Source organism: Myotis davidii, unplaced genomic scaffold (genome assembly GCF_000327345.1).
Source record: "Myotis davidii unplaced genomic scaffold, ASM32734v1 scaffold332, whole genome shotgun sequence".
NCBI lineage: Eukaryota > Metazoa > Chordata > Mammalia > Chiroptera > Vespertilionidae > Myotis > Myotis davidii.
Genome location: NW_006285779.1, coordinates 4,844,883 through 4,845,175, shown reverse-complemented (window position 1 = coordinate 4,845,175; position 293 = coordinate 4,844,883). Strand labels below are relative to the sequence as shown.

At 48.8% G+C, this 293-nt stretch overlaps 1 protein-coding gene across 1 annotated transcript in view; it reads left to right on the top strand.

Moving 5' to 3' along the window:
- ABCC2 (ATP binding cassette subfamily C member 2) overlaps positions 1-293 on the top strand; it is a 59,217-nt gene that overhangs the window by 36,890 nt on the left and 22,034 nt on the right. The window lies entirely within an intron of this gene.

The window sequence follows — 293 nt, the reverse complement described above, 5'->3', positions numbered from 1 at the left end:
CAGCCCCCCGCCTTGGGCTGGCGCCCCCACTCACCTGCTCCACCATCCCGCCATGGCTGATGCCCGCCATGTTCTGTGCGCGCCCCCTGGTGGTCAATGCATGTAATAGTGACCAGTTGTTTGGTTGCTCGTTCGGTCTATTTGCACATTAGGGTTTTATATATATAGATTATTGACTATATTCTCTATGCTGTACTTTACACCCCTGTGACTATTTTGTGTCTACCAATTTGTAGTTCTTAATCTCTTCACCTTTTCACCCAGCACCTCCCTCCCTTTTGGCAACTATTAGT